Here is a 16645-nt window from a genome sequence, read left to right as displayed (position 1 = left end):
CTGGTTTTCTATTGATTTATTGTGTGGCCTTAGACAACCAGCTCCTCTATTCTCTCTGTTATTACTTTTGTGTGGGTATAATTATACCACACAAACCTTCTGTCATCCCTTATTAAAAATGTTTTTTTAGATCAGGTGGGAGACTTAGATGGGAGCTTCCATGACCTAGAATTGCCTTTCCCCTGGCCTGGGCAGGGTTTCTGTAGTGAATGTTAGGCCATCCTTGGGGGTTTTAAAACTGCAACAGGACACTGGGCAACTGGGAGGCAAGGCCCCCTATCCCTATTCCTGATAAACTGTGAGTATGTGCTCTCCATCTTCCAAATAAAGCACGAATTTCTGCCCTGAAAAACACACTCGTAAATTCCTTTGAAAGCATCTCCCAAAAGAACTACACTTCCCAAAGGAAAATCCCAGCAACAACAGCTAAAAGGAAATTTCCTGCTTGTGTGGAAGGATGTTGAAGTCAAGAATGGCTGTTCTTGAGGAGCTCTGCCTCACCATTTCAGTCAGAAGCTAGAAAGTATGTCTAACTAAAGGCATTAATGGCCTGATGGAGCTGGGCAAGGGATGTGCTTCATCATGAGGGGGAATCAGACCACTGAGGCAGCAAAAAAGAGTCCTCTGTGCCTGGTTGCCTCCAGAGCTGTGTTTATGAGCCCCTCGAAGTCAACAGCAGAGTGCTCAGGGACCAGCAGGTTTTGTAGAAGGTCTGAGAGTTAATAAAAAACTAGTGGAAACATTCTGTTGTGGCAGCCTTTGCCAATAAAAAAAATATTATTTTTTTTAATTTTATTTTTTTCTCCCTGGTTTAATTAAAGTGGATACATGACAGGGCAGTAGACACTGACAAAGTCCAGGCATTTTTGGGCTTGTATCAAAGAACACTTTCACGTTCAGATTTCATTTGCCTGGTTTGAGGCTCTGCACCTTCCAAAAGCATAAGCTTCCCATCCCCCCCTTCAACCTGAACTCTGTTAAAATGGCAAAACCCACCAGCCTCTAGCAGAGCTCTGCCTCAGAAACCTCTAATTTTGCAGTTAGAATACAATTTCTGTAGGAAAGAGCCTAAAACTCTGCTCCACATGTTTAGTTTTTTTATCTCTTCCATTGCACAGCACGTCCCATACACGGTGCAGGGCTGGTGTCCCACTCAAACTGAGGAAACTCTTTATAGTCTTCTGGAAAATGCTATAGAAACATGGTATATAAATCAGAATAAATTCTTTTTCATCAATTCAGTGTTATCATTAAGAAAAATAATCTGAACAGTGTAAGAGCTACGAATTGCTGTCTGAGTCAAGAGGTTGATGTTCACACTTAATGACTTGAGAAAACAACTTTGAGATAAGAGATGACTACATTATACCATGTATCAAAATCAGCTTTCTTTGAGAGTTACTCACTTAGCTTTGATTTGAGAATTTTCTATCTTTGCTAAATTCTGGTTGTTCATACCTTGAAAATAACAGTTAATTTCTATAGGTACAGAGGAGAAGAGATCATATATTTAAGGAATTTGTTGGAAAATAGAAGATTTCTCACATAAAAATACTGCCTGCTTTTTTAAACAAAAACCTGTAGGACTGTTCAGAATGCTGAGAATTCACGTTGTTTGCTGTCATACTGAATTGCTAACTTTAAAAACTTCTGTGCAGTTAAGACACTACCCATGGTTCATCAAATTTTGCCAGTTCACTTAAAGCCATACCTAGTTCCCAGAAAAATCAATATGATTTAAACCAGCACTTAAGTGTTTGATCAATAATTTTTAAAGGCAGAAAGTAAGGATTAATATGTATAGTCTGACCTATAAGGTTTGTAAGATTTCTTGCAAGCCAATAAATTCATTTTTGTCTGAAGCACGTCCCTGAGAAGGCTTGATGCTCTTATTTGAGACTAAGGCTTCATTCACTAACATGCTCCAACTGTTAGTTATCCTCAGTATTTTAAGTGTGTTACTCTGTGCCATTTTCCCTTTGTTTGGCTTCATCTTCTTATTTATTTTTTAAGAAGTCACAATTTCTTATTTTTCTTTCCCAAAACAGGACTTTCTCCTTTTTGTATAAATTCACACTATATTCAAACAACTCTTGATTTTTTTATTGGTAAACTGAAGGATGAATCTCATTTTAAGTTCTTCCACTTGCTGTACAGCTCCTTTTCTCTTCCCAATCAGAAATAAAGGGGAGAGATGCCTGAGCTTGGGCACATGGACATCTGGGCTTGGAGCATGGCTTTGAACATGTAGTTTTGCTGAATATGTATGGAAGTGGTTGTGGGCAACAGAAGGACTGCTGAATTTAGAGAAAAAGAATTATACATGTTCTGGGCACAAAGGCAGACTTTTGACTTTGATTTAGAGCTTTTTGATTTCAAAAAAGTTCTGGAAAAAAAATCCTCACAATTTAATTCTTCTGTGTCTGTGTGTACTAACTCCTTCCAAACCTATTTCAGTTCCATGGATTCTGCAGTAATTGCCAACACAGCATCTCCACCCAGTCCTGTCAAACCTTTTTAAACCTCACAGTCTGCTCTAGATACCCAAGGTAGGATACAGGCTGTCCTCCAGGGCTGAGATGAGTCTCCCCACCACATCCTTGCTGGGCAGCAGTGGAATTTTTGCCTGTGTTGTGAAAACAAGCTCTAATTCTGTGAAGAGATTATCCTCATATGTGATGGACTTCATTATTAATATTCCTTTGTTGTTGTTGTTGTTGTTGTTGTGAAATGAGGGGTGTGTGCAGAGGAGCAGACAGGCTGTGATGTGCTGTCAGGACAAGTGTGGCAGGATGGATCAGAGACACCCCTTGGTGTTTGCTGGCACACAAAACAGCCCTGCCTGTGCAGTGTTTCTTTTGTCATCCCTGATGGGTGGGTTTGAAAGGGCTGCAGGAGGAGCAGTGATGTATAAAAGTATCTTGAGAATACCATTATGGGGTTCTCCCAAACGTCAGAACATTGTGTGGTAGCTGATGTCTTGATCAGCTCTGTGGAAAAGCTTTCCCCTTCCCCTTCCTCTTCCCCAGACAGTTCTCCTTCTGTGAGGAGAAGAAAGAAAGCTAAACATAAAAACTTCAGCAAAAAAGTAAATCCAGCTCCATGTCAGGTGATTGGCTTTAATTATGAAAGCTGTAGATCAACAATATGCTGAAGGATATTTGAAATAGTTCTAATTGGGATACACATGTTCACCTCATCTGCCCAGGAAATTCTGAGTAGCAGATACAGCCAGACTGTGTGTCCAACCAAAGGAAAGCTGTCTTTGGATATCAGAAAAGCAAATATTTTTAGAATGGTGCTTCAGGCTATTCTTCAAAACAAGTGTGGAGCAGTTGTGAGGGTTTCTGCCTAAATCAGCTTGCAATGAGTGAGATGTTACTCCACAAATCGTTCAGCAGAGCTGTATGTGAATAAATCAAGGATCAGTGGAGAGGAGGCATGAGGTGAGAATGAATTCACAAGCAGTTACTAAGCACTCTAATATCACAAAAATATTTATTAGGTGTATTGGACTGGAAAAAATCAATGGACATGCCTAAATTGTGCTTCTGGAAGTTGTCCAGAGTGACCTGGCTCTATTGGAAAGCTGGTATGGTCGGCTATGTTTTCACCTCTCTGTCTGGGTTGAGTTTTGCATCTGGTTTTCTGTTCCTCTGTTGGGGTCCCAATTTTATGCAGCATCCTCTGGGATCACTCTTGAAGTTATCCCAAATGCCACTGAACAGGAAGGCATGTGAAAGTCCCATGGGGTCTTGTGAATATTAATATCACCACAAATTTATTGGAAAGCTCACTGAAGTTCACTGGAGTTTTAAGTGAAACTCTGCCCAGTTTTGAGCTTGTGTAGACCAAGAAATGTTTCTGTATTCTGTTCAGTCTCAGTTTAATGCAAAACACAGAGCGGGGCATGCCCAGAAACACCTCTTGATATAGAACAAACACTGCACTGAAAAAGGAAGGTATTTCTGGAGGCCATATTCCCCCAGAATCAATACACTTGGATTAAAGAGCCTGTGTTCTGTGTAGATTTTGTGCCAATTAAGTGGTGAGTCTCATTTTGGAGTTGTCCAAAGTTAAACTCTCCAGTGCTATCAGCCAAATCTCCCATGCAATTGATGCTTAAAAACAAAAAATCAGTCATGAATTTTTAGCGCTGTTCTGAAAGGTTCAGACTGCATAACTTCTCTTTGGAGAATTTCATCTTCTCTCTGCTTAATGTTACTCATTTTAGCTCACATTTAACCAAAACCTTTATAAATTTGTTAAGCTCATATTATCTCATTATTAATATATACTTAATGTCACAACACATCCTCTACCCCTGAGCTACCGTATCAATTTTACTGACGTCTCTCTGTTCCACACCACTAAACACTATTACTGGAAGTGATAAGCAGAAAGCAAATTTTATGGAAAGGTCATCAAATGCATTATGCATGACGTGGCAATTCAGCAGCATCATAAAATCCCAGGTGTATCTCAGTCTTGGCACCTTCGAGGATTCAAAAACCTTGAATTAGGTGTGGAAAAATCATGAGTGATTTAAGACTTTTGAGATTTTTAAAAAGCTCTGTATGTTGGGCTCTCTTGCTTTGCCTAATTTTCTGAACTTATCGCGTATGCAATAACTCAACATTGTTGAGTTTCCTGACAGGGATGAGTCAAACCTTACTTTTATAATTGAAGATATTCCAATGGATGAGTTATTATTCAGGCAATCCCTTGATTGCAAAAAACCTGAGAGTATCACAAGGGTGCTGGTGGGAAGTGGTTGATGATGGATGGTGTGTCCTCAATGATAACATGACTTACAGAGAATACCTCTCTGGACTCATCATTTTTGTGTCCTCCCAGATTAGAAAGACCCAGGAGTGGTGGAAAGAGGAGCAGAGCTGAGGCTGTTCCTTTCAGAGAAGATTCAGGAATTCTTAGTCTCCCCTCTCTCCAGTGGGTCAGGAGGAGGGTGGTTTTCCCCCACCTCTCTCAGCTGGCTGGGGAAAATCTTGCAGGCAGCAAAGATGCATCTCCTCCCTAGACAGAAACCAGTTTGCTACCAGAGCTTCTGGGGAGCCTTGCTCCAGATCTGGGGTCAGAAGGGTAACTTCCACTTTTAACAGTAGTTGAAACAAGGTCCTGATTATACCTCTTTCTCTAAAAACATACAAATAAAGCTACTTTCCACTACAATTCATAAACAAATCCGTCTTCAGAAGTCTGGCATATGGCTTAGAACTATCCACAGGGCAACACTAAGATGAAAAGAGCTAACTGAATATCCATGTACGTGTTCTTCCCTTTGCTCTGGGCTGCCCACCCACCCACCCCACTCCCAAATAGGTCTTCATCAAAAAAGAACAAAAAAGAAAAACCCTCACCAGGATATATGAAAAACCAGAACGTGTAAGGGAAGCCCGAGAGTGATAAGCGGGACAAAAGCAAAATGCTCATCAGAAGGACTCCTGTGTGGACTGTGTGAGTTCAAAACATTACAAGCTAATCCCTAAAAATCCGGTCACTTCTAGCAGTTAATGACCTGCTAGTCTGCTAACCATCAGGAGAGGAAGCCAGGAGCAGTTAACACTTTCAGAACACAGCTCTTGCTAACAATAGTAATGAACCATTTCTCGGGCTTGTTATTATACGTGATGTAGGAGAAACATAATAAGTGCCCCAGAATGACAGTGAATAATTGAAATATTAAGGCATAGAGGTAAAAAAAAACTATAGATGTGGTCCAGGAATGGGAGTAGAGCTTTACAAATACAGTGTGCAAGCAGAATAGCACCAGTGTGACCCAGAGTGTGTGCTAAAGTTGGGGACAGAACATTTCCTTCCTGCAGCAAGCACACGGAGGGAGAAGGAAGAAGGGAAGGGGAATGCAAATGAGTGCTGGCAGTCACTTTATGGGCTTACTCTTTGCTTGTTCTTCTGACTGTCAGATCAAAAGATCTTACAAAACTGTGGTGTCTCAGAGAATCCAAAATTTTCCAGGGAAAGATGATCTGAAAGTCTCCATCCAGCATCTCGTATTTCTATACTTCCTGATTAATAGGAACCTCTACAGGTACCTCTACAGGTTATTTCCCCAGAATAGAGGGGTGTGCAACATTTCCTTTTGCCTGGTACCAAACCCAAGGCTGTGCTTTAGACAGCTCTTGCCTTTACAGAATGATGCTTCAGAACTATTCATGCTCTGCTTTCAGCTTCTTATTTATCTTCTTATTTTATGGAAGCAGCCACGGGGTGCAAAGGCAGGATCAAAGGATATCTTTGGGGTGCCCGTGGTTGCCTGTGAAGTTTCAAGGACTGACTCTTTCTATTTGTCCAAGGTTTTTTTGGTGTTCAGTATTTGTGCAAACTGAATGCTTTCATATGTTTCAAAAATAGACTTCTCTGATGACTAAAGTAGGACCTTGAACACCCCTGATTAATGGTATAGATGGTTGTTTTGTTCCTGGGACACTTTTCTTGCTTCTCTCTGTCAGGTACCAATATCAGTGCACAAAAAGCCTCCTCACTGTTCTATGTTAGATCAGTTCTGTTAACTGGCACATGGACAGGGACAGCAGGAGCGAGGGGAATCCATTCTGGAGCTGGTATGGAGTCAAATCTGGGTTCATATAAGTTTCCTCTGTACTGAAGCTTCAGAAATTAGGAGTAGTGATTTATGAGCTTTTGACAAATTTCCATCTGCTCTCATTCCATGTAGTTTTTTTCCCCCTGGAGTTCAAAGGCTGTCTGCTGCAGAGCTGCACTGCCCTGGTGATATATGGCTGTCTCTGAGGCTGTCAAACCTTCTAATTTTAACGCTGGCGGAGCTCTGTTGCCTCAATTCAGGAACCACCCCGAACAGCTCCAGCAAGCAGGAAATCTATCCTGCTAAAACCCAGCCAGATGATCAGCTTAGGAACCCTCATTTGTGAGAACAAACGCAAAAACCTCCAGAAAATGTTTGACTGTGGATGTTGTTGGGGGTGGAAGAGAATTAGATGATGTAATTTTGCATCATTTCTGCTGGGCTGCAAAAGTTATTCCACTTTTTTGACTAGGTGTAGCTATCAGCATTTAGAAAAGAGCAAAGCATTTTTATTTTCCTGACTGCATTTTTGAGGTTTGTGTAACTACAAATGCCTCAGCTTCTCACTCTTTTGTCGTGGAAAGTTACAAATTCGGACGTGGAAAAAGGAACAATCTTGAGTAATTTGTTGCACCTTTGTTGGCTGAACATTCATTATAGCAGGGATTACAAAATAGACACACACACAAAGAAATAATAGATTCTAAAAATCCAGCAACATGACAGATTATTTGACTAATTCTATTAACAAGAAATCCAGTTTCTCCCCCAAAATACAAATACACAATTCTCAGTGTAGCAATAAGGGGAAAATAAAGTACACAGGGAAAAAGCATCATAGTTTGTCCTTAGCCTCAGTTTCACAGCTCTCTAACATCAAAAAAAGCCCACCCTGTATTCTAATATTTCTGGGAAGAAATTCATGTGCATCATCCAATTAATCCTGCAAACATATTAAAATTAACTTGTACATTTTTCATGTACTTTTTCATGGCAAGTGCCTTTTTTTCAAAACAAAAATGTACACCAGGTAGTTGCCTGCTTTTCTAATATTTAGTTATTTTAAAAAAGAAACTTTTATTCCTTATGTCTGAGTAAAGAGGAAAATAAAGAAAAAATCAATAAAAACATTAAATAAATTAATATTATTTCTCTCTTCTCTTCTTTCTTCTCTGCCCTCCAACCTCAAGATGAATTTTTCTGGAGTCCTGCACAGGGAAAATTGCTTTTAAATTGTTGAACAAAAAGCATTTTCCAGCTTTTGACCAGATTTTACTGGTCTTCAATCTCTCTACAATATCCTTTCCCTCTCTGTTTCTGGTGTTAGTTGTCAGTGTTTTCTTTTAGGTGCAAAACACAGAGATTGTTTGAAACCTACTGATGTGTTGTGTAGCCCTATTTTCCAGGAAGACTGGATCCTACTGCCAAGGGATGAATGAGACTGGGAAAATAATGTCAGAAAACTGGACAAAGAGCTGATCACGAGGTGCAAGAAGTGACAATTTGCAGTTAAATTGAATTGCTCAGAGGGAGGGCAGTGATGGGGAAGCAGAGCTTTTTGTGAGATAAGTCCCATTAGACAGGAGATGGAGGAATACTTTGAACTTGGGCTGGATGTAAAATGGATGGGGGCTACCAGGACTGACCTTTTTTTGAATTATGATGATCCTAACAGGGAGAGTTAAGTGAAAACTGATGGAGGGAAAGCAGGACTGCAGTTAACTGAAAAAAGAAGACATTTGGTTGTTTGAAGGTCCATATGTAAAAAAGCAGAAAATTTCAATGGATATCCACAAATAATGAGAGGCATAATTTATTTGAGAAACCACCCTTTCAGTTGACAGCCACAAGCACAATACCGTGGTCTTTCTCTCCCTAAGTAGTCCCTGTAACTTGATTTTTGTTCTTATTTCTTACTATGACACAAAAATCTTTCCAATCACAACTTCTTTGTAATGTCAGGGCTTCAGGCAGCTATTAGAAAAATTCGTAAGAAAAACAATTAACTCTCTTTAGCTCTATTTCTACTCTGTTTTCATGGCTTCACATTTCATTTCCAGAAAGTGCAACAGAATTTACTGCTGTGCTCTGAAGTGCTACTGGCAATGTTATTACTGTATTTATTGTGATAGCAGTGTTTAATCATTATATACATAATAGTATCAAAGGGTCTCTGTTATAATCCCTTTATTATAAAAACCTTATGAATAAACCCAGGTTTTATTATTGAAGAATAATACTCTAAGCAGCAGGGCAACATAGAGGGCAAAGGTAAAAAAAAGGCCAGTGAGATTCCTAAAAGGTTCTAGACAGTAACTGACATTATTTTCCATTTTAACACTTATTTGTTGTCTGAAACAGCAGGAGTCAGCTCTCAATCAAAAACTGCTTAATGCCTTTTAATGACTATTAAACGGTGCAGATTTTTACTAACACGACTCCAAATGTTTCACGAAATCATATTCTGACCATCTGAAACACTTTGTTTAATAAGGCTCCATTGATTGTCTCTTTTATGTGCTGCAAACAAAGTGCTCTGCTGCTAAGCTGGGCAGAATTAGGCACAAGCTATACAGGATTCCAGAATTAGTTCCACTGCATGACATATGTTTTCAGAAATGGAAAAGCACAGCGTGCAGCAACATGCAAGTGATTTCTAGGAAACTCAGAAAAAGCCTCGAGAAAGTTTGGATTGCAGTCATCACATCCACGGCTCTCCCAGTTTCTGCTACACAGAAAGCTTTTGTGAAAAGAGTTTTTTTTTTTTTTTTTATGTCCAGCTAAATAATTTATAAAGCTCTAGGAGGTAATCTCTGACCGGGCTTAGCCATTAGAGCCATCATAATATTATGTAGTGGGTCAGGTTTCCATAGTGTAAAGGGAGCCCTGACTTGTCAGGCTGTGCCACAGAAACTGGGGCTTCAGGTCCAGTCTTTGCCTGTGAACTTCAACTGGGCTGTAATTTATTACTTGCCTGATGCAGCTAAAGTAGGTTTTCCCCATTTTGGATCATGGCTGGTGCTTGACTAACGAGCAAGGCTTTAGCCCATCTGCCCTTGTGCTTGTGTGTGTTGAACTTCCTCATCCTTGCAAGTGTTCGAGGCATTTTATTGGGAGAAGGCAAATGTCAAAAGTGTAAAGCTACTTTAATAAAACTGACTGAGATCAAGTTTCCTCGCTGGCTGCCTGCCATTGAAAATCCCTTTGTTAGCTTTTTAAAATTTCCTGCAACAAAAAAGAACCCTTTTCATTCCTTTCTATCAGATCAAAGTTTAATTAAAATGTGAAGAATTTGACTAAAAATGTCATAGCATAGAAGGCTTGGGGGTACCTTCCTTTTGAACCTGCCTGGTTTTGTGGTTAACATTATTTTAAGGACAGTTACCAGCCTCACTGATGTAGAAAGCATGAAAGAACAAGAAAAAAACCATTAATTATATTACCAAATCTTAGAGTGATTTTATCCTTCCATTTTCCAGGGTGCTGATAAAAGCTTCATGAAAAACAGGGATCATGAGCTTCTGTGGGGGGAAAAACAAAAAAGAAAGAAAAAGTATGTTAAATGTGAACACAATGAAACAATTAAAGTAAATGAAATCATTACTGTGCAGCTGGGACACAGGATTGATATACTGTGCACTGGACTGGGAGTTGTAGGAAACACTCCTTGTCCCTATAGCTGTGCTTTGATTGGCAATATTGAAGTCAGCATAAGGAGAAAGCAAGATCAAATGCAGCATCCAAGTAAATGTTCCAGTATTTAACTGGAAGAAATAGTGGTTGTGGGTTTGGACATACACTGTTTGAATTGAACTGGGTTACTATGACATATAAAGTACCTGGCACAAGCAAATGTTTTTTACCAAAACAATCAGACTCCATTAAAATGGAGGATTTTAAAACGCTTGGCACGTCTTAATATTTTTGTGCATGACAAGAAGTGCAAGCGGGAGGGTAATGACAATTTTGTAAATGAAATATTAAATGCGTGGCGAAGCACAAGATAAATTTCACAACAAGATCACCCTCTAATGAAGCCAATGTGTTCAATGTCACTTAACAATGTAGTGCACAGAAGAGCAGGTTGTAGAAATCCCGAGAGGTTTGACATTGGTCGCCTTGGTCCCCATCCTGCACGTCTCTGTTCTGTTGATGTGTGTTTCAAAAGGAACACGACTGTCAGATAAAACTTGTTCTGGCTTGACAGTGGCCAGCACACTCACCTGTCCTTTGTTCTGGACTGGCTGGACCAATTCACAGTGACTCTGGGAATCCGGGAACAGTGAAAGCCATGCCTGGTCCCAGTGCTGTCATTATGTCAGAGAGCAAAACCCGAGGCCCCGGAGAGAGATAAGGGACTTTACAAACAGTCCCTCACAAAGCAGGAGATAGAGACAAGCCCCACACAAGCAAGTGTGGACTCATTCCAAACATACTTTCGTTTTATCCTCTAATCGCCCTTATTTGATTCTCTTTGTTCCCCCACCTCATCTAAAGAAACACAGTGTCCCTGTGGTCCCTTCCAAATGAGGAACAAATAGGGTTCCACAGAAGATTTTGCCAAAGCCAATAAAAAGAAGAGGCAGTAGCTGTGCTAAAATCCTTTTGTTTTTTAAAAAACTCAAAAGGAGAATTAGCATGGCCTAGCCTTGGGCCAGATCTGCTAATTTTCTGCAGTATGGTGTCATTACATATTTCAGAAGGCTCTCAGGAGCTGATAGGAACCATCTGAGCTCAGAGCTGCAGAGTTACAAAGGCATTCCAGTGTCTCTGATGAAAGGAATTAACAGTGAGGCCCACGGAGAGGTGGGAAGCCTAAGAGGTATGGGAGGCTGAGACAGGGATGGAGGCTAAAAGATATGGGAGACCCAGAGGGAGGTGGATACTGGGAGGGTGTGTGAGTCCCAAAAAGTGTAGGAAGCCCAGGCAGATGTGGAGGACATGAATATGTGGGAGCTGCAGGCAGAGGTGCGTTTCCAAATGGTGAAGGAGGACAAAACTTTGTAGGAGGACAAGAGGAAGGTGGAGACTGAGAGCTGTGGAAGGGTCAGACAGACCAATTTGTGTTCCCAGCTATTCATAAATACATTTAGTCCTATTTTTAAGCCTTTCCAAACACTGCTTAGTTTTTGCATGCTTTGAAATGAAGTTATCTCGAAAACACAGCTCTGGTTCCAAGATTACTCTGAGCTCTGGAAACAGATCAAAAATCAGAAACTATGTGTATGTCAACTGTCCCTCATACTGGATTACAACATGGAATAGGTGAGGTATGGCAAAATTTAGAATTGGGTCAAAATACAGATTTCTTTGGCTCAAATTTATTTTAAAGACCAGCAGCTTATATTGCCTCTTGGGCATTTTTAACTGTCAGCTCCTTTCTTTGAGTCATTGTTCAAGGTACTGTCCTCTGTATTTTGTGGAAGTTACACAAAGGAAGCACTACCTGTAGCTACAGTGAATGAGAGACTGAAAATATATGTCCAAGAACACCATCACATTCTTCATCTTAGACATCTGAAACCTAAGAGTAGATACACAGAGTTCAGAAATATAGGACATTGCCACTATATTTACAAACGTTCAATTCACGGGACTAGTTTTTAAAAAAAACACCTCCATTTTTTCATTAAAGATGAAAATCATAAAAGTAGGCTGGATGGAGGATATTTTTTCCCTGTTACATTCAGGAAAGGGTAGAAAACTATGTGCAAATAATCCTGTGTGTTTAATTTTAGCTGAGCGTGGGCAAGCTTCGCCGTGTCAGTTAGAACTAAGAATAAAATGCCCTGTGTGTATTCAGTCCTTCACCCTCAAGAATCTCAGAGCACTTTAAAACACACCAAAAACTCTTCACCCCATGTAGTCACAGTGCTGCTCAGAGGTACAATGAAGCTGTTGTTCAGCTGCCTGTAGAAATGCTACATACCAGCGGAGGGTAGGAAGTTAAGAATAATACAGTATATTCAAATATAACTTTTAGGAGTATTTAGGTAGGCTCAGTGTAGCTACCTGGAATTTGGCCACAAGACTCGGCTTAACAGCCCTGCTCTTGTCAAAAGTGGAATAAGATCTTTAATTTTTCCATTCCATTTCCATTAATCACCAGAAGTGGTCATGAGGTTTTCCACCCCAGCCAACAGCCAAGCTTTCCAACAGCACACTTCCTTTCAGCGATACATTTCCAGGGCACTGGATCAATGCTGCTTCAGAGTGCCTCCTACTGAATCACTAACCCAACTTCTCTTCACGTCAGGACTGCCCATCCAAAACCTGACCAGCTCTGCTGACCATCCAGATGATGATCTGAGGGTCTAAGATGCAACGACAACACAAGCTGAGAGCCTGTGCTTTATAGAGAGGACTTTAATCCATCTTCAGGAAATCTTTTAGGAAGATTTAATTTCTCTGTCAGGCTAAGTTTAATATAAAACAGCAATTTCCCTAATCTATGGTAATTTGCTATTTAAAACATGAAGGGAATTTGGATAATAAAGAAGATATAAGAGAGAGTTGACACTGTAAAGAGTGATTTTTTCCAACCAAATTACCTTAAGTTCTCGACAGTCTTTGCTGGGTTCTGAATCCAATTAGTGACTGCATATAAAGAGAGAAAAAGGAAAGCAAAATGCTACAGTCCTCTAATTACACAGCCAAAGTTATCTAGTGTACAGTACACAGAGACAGGAAGGAGGAAGCTAATGATATGTGGCATGATAGGGAAGGAGAGTTCTGTAGCTGAAGAAGGCACAAGGAAATATTGACAGAAATGTTTTGCTGTGAAATTCACCCTATGTAAATAAACTCCTTGCCAGATGCTGCATTTAATTAAGATAACTTTAACAATTTTTTTTTATTTTACTTTTTCTTTCCAATTAGAGGACAGTATTTACATTTCTGGTCAGAGAGACTGAGGTCCTATGGCATTCAGAATAATTGGCAGTGCCTCTTTTAAGGAATGTTCCTAATTGGACAGATCTGTACTTTAGGTTAAAAATTATCTGTTGTGTCTTGCATTTGTTCCAGTCATAGGACATTATGGTCACTGTGTTTCCTTGCAGGACTGGCAGCTGTTTCAGTGTCATCTCTTCAGGCTGATTTACCTTCTAGTGACACATGCAACTGAAATATCATATTTGCAAACATGTGCTTTGTCTCTGAACTAGAAAAAAAGTACTGTGAGAACTGTGGAAATAGAGCTTTTTTTTTTTTTTGCAGATAAATGTCAATTTTTATACAATCTATAATAGCTTTGGCTTGCAGAGAAGGCTTCCATTTTATCTTCAGTAATTCCAAACAGTTTTACCGCTGGTCTTTGGACCACTTGGAAAGGAAAAATAGAAATGTAACATTTAATATCTGGAAGAGACTTATTCAGATGTCTCTCTTCTCTATCTGTATTTATATTTTAAGAGTGTCTTAACATCTACCATAAGAACAGGTCTTTGTTCACTGGTTACTGCACATATCCAAACTCAGGAAGACTTTAAAAACCTCAGTATTTTAAAACACAGCTAAACTGGCAAAATTATTTCTGCCTCAAGCTGAGCTCTGGCATTTGAACACTGAGCCACTTGGTTTTTTGTGTCCTGTGAAGAAAATGGGACAAAACAATTCATAAGGAGCCTCAGACCTGAGGCTTTTCCTGAGTTAGAAAACACTTGAAAACCTTGTCAGGTTGTGACTGTAACAGAGGCATCAACTGCACCTGAACTCCACTCTTAGATTTACAGGTGTTTTTTGATGGTGTTCACTTCGGTAAGTATTAGCTTCCAAAATCCCAGAATTCTTGGGTTTAGGATATGAGTAATCCAAGACAAACATTAACAGTGATAGGTAAGCCTGCTTGGCATCTTTTCATTTCTAAAGGCACTTCAATAATAATATTGGTAAACAGTGCTAATTATGAAGTCTTTGAAGGCAAAATCCACATAATTTCATTCTGTAAATAGATTATTAAACAAAAATATTAATGTAACTCTTTCCAGAAACATGCTAAAAAAATATTTTTGTTTCTTTACTAAGAATGGGTAGAATTGAGGCCTTTTAACCAGTGGAGAAAATGAGAAAATGACTGCTCACCTTTCTGTCACACGATCTCTTTCCACAGTTTGTCCAAATCCCCTTTATTTGTGTGGAGATGAACAGACATTCACTTTGATGAAGGCTATTTATGCAGGTGTTTGAATGATTAGGACCAGCATTTTCAACCTGAGGTGCCAGGAACACATCTCAGTAGATCCTGTGAGGGCTCAGCTCAGCTCCTCAAGAGCCTGACACTTCCAAAGATTAAACACTTGGGCTGAATATGGACCATGAGCAACTGTGGTTGGGAAGTTTAAAAGTCTGTGTATGAAATTTTGTTTCCAGTTTGCACCTCTTTGGGACTCTTGGTCTGTTTGCCATCCATTTGCTGCCTCTTGGAGGTCAGCTGAAATGTTTTTGTTGACTTTTGTGGGCACACTGGAGTTACCCACCATGCAATCATGTAAAATACATCTAAAATCACTCTGCTTCATCTGATGTTGTCTCAGAATAATTTCCAGTCCATTAATTATGGTCTGCAAGCTCTTCTTTAAAGGGCCACTTTAATGTTGGTGAGTCACACTGCTCAAGGTTTCCTCTTCACCCTCACATTTCCTGAAGGCATAACCTCGGTGACTCCTGTGCCAAGAGGTGAATGACTCTGAGACAGGATCTGGCCTTGTGTAAACACCCTGAAGAGTCACTTCCCTCAGGCCAAATACTGAAGTCCACTTAAAAAGGGGCTTTCAAAGGATGTTTTCCTCCATACAAGTACTTAGTGACAGCACAGGTGTTTAGAGCAGCACCTACCCCTGCCTCTGCTACACCTTCCTGGCAGGAGGGGAGATGGGGCTGCTTAACCCCAACAGGGGAGAGGAGGGATTAAGTGCTTGCACAGGCAGACCCTGGTTGCAGCTGTGCTGTTAGAGGTGGTGTTTAAGTGGAGACTAGTTCTGATTTTATGGACACTTCTCCATTCAATGTGTAACAGGTTAACTTAAACTGTGTGTGACTCTACACCTGCCTGCTTGACTATAGATGAGCAGAATTTAGGAGAAGCCTTAAGCAGTCCTCTGTCAGAGATCTATCAATTAAACGAAGAAGTGATGCCAGTGTTTGCCATCTCCCAGCTGAGACATACATCTGCCTGCATCCTAATTTGGGCATGACTGCAGTGAGTCAGGAGGCTGCACTGGGCAGGTGCCAGTGCTCACACACAGCACAGACAGAGGCTGGGACAGTTGCTGTGCCTCCAGCCTGCAGAATCAGGCCCTGTGCATTATCCTTGTGTAACCTTCACATTTTGCCAGCCTCATAGTTTGGGATCAATGAGGTACGGTAAAACTTCACTTCCTCCTGTAAGGAGAGCGAGAGAGAGGTTGCAACCACTTGAAATTCAGCAAAGGGTTAATTCTCCATTGAGCCCCTTGTACAACACTTCCACAAGGCTGGGGGGAAAAAGGATGGTATAAAAGGGGGGTACATGCTCAAGGGCTCTCTTCATCCAACCAGCCTGTTGCCTTATTCACACAGGAATGAGTGAATGCACTCGAGGTAACATGCGCCTCTTATAAAATCATCCATTTTGTCCTGGGTGTTATAATTCTCTTTTCTCTGTCTCAAGGACACCAGTGGGAGGAAATCAAAATCTTGCAGTAATGTGTTTTCCCAGTTTGCTATCATTCCCAGAAATGACTCTCTGCCTTCTGTTTTGTCTAATTCAAAATAACAGGTTGATCCCTTCACAAGCATCGACCTGTTTTGTAACATGAAAAGGAGTCAGTGCTATCAGTTATCTCCCACATTATCTTGCAGCAAGCTGTTCTCCAAGGGTAGCCAGCTTGAATGGCTCACGTTGTTGTCCACGAAAGAGAATCACTCTTTATGCCAAGAAGTGGCTTCCAATGAGGTAATTGTTTTGACAGTTTGAAAAGAACCCTGTGAAAAACATTAAGAAGTAAACAGTCATATATTTCTGCAGGCTGGGGGCATTTATAAAAGGAAGATGAAATGTGTCCAAAACATCAAGACACTACTAAA

This window comes from Lepidothrix coronata, unplaced genomic scaffold (assembly GCF_001604755.1).
Source record: "Lepidothrix coronata isolate B3197 unplaced genomic scaffold, Lepidothrix_coronata-1.0 Scaffold25, whole genome shotgun sequence".
Lineage (NCBI taxonomy): Eukaryota > Metazoa > Chordata > Aves > Passeriformes > Pipridae > Lepidothrix > Lepidothrix coronata.
The sequence above is the reverse complement of the archived record's forward strand: the minus strand, read 5'-3'. Positions refer to the sequence as shown.